Below are 2,700 nucleotides of genomic sequence, written 5' to 3' on the forward strand. Positions count from 1 at the left end.
GACAACTTTTATCCTTTTCCTTTTCTTTCTTCCACCACTTTTCCCCGTCTTGTCTTCCTTCCATTTCTATTTTTGTCTATCCTTTCCTTAAACTGTTCACTCGTCATGTTTTGATTCTTTAACACATGTGATGATAATAGTTCATGATAATATAATCGAAAAATAACAAGTGGGGGCAGCTGGTAAGTTGTATTATATTTGTTAAGGGACAGCAAGAAAGTATGGTGGTATTGAATCGCCGCTGGCATTCCAAGTGCTGGTGACAACATTTAAAGATAAAAACAATAACAATAGGGTGTTGAATGGGGTATGGCGGCTCGTAGAAATCGGGGATAAAAATCGGCCTCTTGAAGAGTAAAATCCATTTATTTAATTTAAAATCAACTAAATACATAAAACGTTATCATCACAGGGTGCACTGAAGACTAAAAATCACAACTTTATAAAAATTATAGTCCAATAGTTTGAATTCACGAATAAAAATCTGCAAATAATAGAGAAAGCCACAATGACTCAGTTCAACGTCAAGATGCCTCTTGATGCCCACAGTCACAGCACACGGCAAGCGTGAAATGCATCGCCTATTGTACCGTGGGATTATGGCTGGAAGCCTTCTCAACCTTTAAAGCCACACGCTATACTGATTTGTCAGTGGCACGAGTACGACTCGAGCTGTAGTAAATTCAAAGCGGTGTGATTGGTTCAAGTTTTGAGGCTCTGTAAGGGTTTTTTAACACCAGGTCAACAATGAATTTCGTTGTTTGGGAAACAGAAAATTAAAAGTGTGACTTTTTATTGTTAAATTCTTACAAATTAGACAATGACGACATGTGGCTTAGCCTTAATAGTCTTTAAGGCCCTACGCCACTGCATCTCAGAGGTGTCCGGTCAAGGTCTTTTGTATTTATGAGTGGTACGATTGGTTTGTGATCAGTCTCAAGTGTGAATGACTTCAAACCTATTAAAAATCTGGAAAACTTTTCACACGCCCATACACCGGCTAACGTTTCCTTCTCTATATACGCATATCCTCTTTCTGTAGGAGTACGCGTTCGAGAGCAGTATGCGACTGGTCGTATTTCGTCTCCATGTTTTTGAAGTAGCGCTCCTCCCACTCCTCATGGGGTACTATCGGCTGTGACAATTGTTGGTTTTAGAGATTCATAGAAAACAAGCACTGGTGCATTCGTTATTATCGACTTGACTTTGTTAAGAGCCTCTACTTGTTGAGGTCCCCAGTACCATATGGCAGTCTTCTTCAGCAAATCATATAAAGGTTTCAAGGTTGTCGATAAGTTCGGTAAGTGCCTTCCTAGGAAATTGATTATTCCCAGGATACTTTTAAGTTCCGATATATTCTTTGGATCACTTAATTCCTGAACAGCCCTGATTTTCTCATCATCAGGTGTCATGCCGTCTTTGTTTATTTTAAATCCTAAAATTTTCTTTTCTGTCCTCTTAAATTCGCATTTTTCTTTATTTAGTTTCAGCCCTGACTTTTCAATTTCTTTAAGAACTTCCTGCAATATTTTGTCATGTTCCTCTTCTGTGCGTCCAAAAATAATGACGTCATCAATAAAACAATATGAGCCTTCACAGTCTTTTATAAGCTCTTTCATTTTTCTCTGAAAAATCTCACTTGCGCTGGTAATACCAAATGGTAAGACTTTGAAGTAATATCTGCCATAAGGTGAAATAAACGTAAGTTTTGCGTTCGTTTCCTCTAAAGGTATTTGCCAAAATCCAGAGGCGCAATCGATTCGGCTAAAATACTGTGCTCCTGATAACTTATGAGCTATGTCATCTACAGTAGGTAGTGTAAATCTTTCTCTTCTGACTGCTTTATTTAACGTAGTCAAATCAACGCAAAGTCTAATGTGATCACTTCCAGGTTTTGGAACAACAACAATGGGTGCACACCATTCCGTTGGTTCTGTTATTTCTTCAATTTCCCCCATGCTTCTCATTCTTTCTAATTCCTTTTTCACCTTTTCCAATAATGGGATTGGTATACGCCTTGGTACCGTTGTTACATACGGACTATATTATCATTCAACTCAATTTTTACGGGTTGTGTTTTCATTATCCCTGTGGCGGCGAAGACAGTTCTAGGAATTTGAATTTCGTTTATTCGGGTTACCAACTTAATTCTTTCTAAATCCTCGCGGCTCAAGAGGCAATGTGGACTTTCCGTGTCAACAACAAAAATTCTCAGATTTTAACGGTTGGTCTTGTACGTGACAGGCTGCACAAAAAATCCAATTGTTTTTAATCTACATGCGGGACTTTGCAATATATTATCGGTCTCGTGAAGTTTCTTTTTCAAGTTTAAGGTCTTGAAAATGTGTTTTGGCATAATTGATACGTATGCCCCCTTGGATAGTTAAGGATTGCCATTCGTTCCTTCATAATCAGATGACTGAATGTATATCGTTTAAGTTTCAATTTACCGAACTTTCCATTTTAACGAATTCCTTCAAAATGGATAAGCGGAAAATTCATAATTTTAATACTGTAAATCACCTATGAGTTACGATCCTTACCAGTTATCGATTTTAATATAGCTGTTATAAGGGAAATCCTTTCCTATTGTTTTACAATTAATGTAAAAATAGTTTTTGATTAAGACAAATTGATTCAGGGGTTCATAAAAACGTTTGCAACTGTGCATTGATTGACAGTTGAGAAAAAGAACAAAAA

Source organism: Berghia stephanieae, chromosome 5, assembly GCF_034508935.2.
Source record: "Berghia stephanieae isolate SIO BIC M18660-M18661 chromosome 5, UCSD_Bste_1.3, whole genome shotgun sequence".
In the NCBI taxonomy this organism is placed as follows: domain Eukaryota; kingdom Metazoa; phylum Mollusca; class Gastropoda; order Nudibranchia; family Aeolidiidae; genus Berghia; species Berghia stephanieae.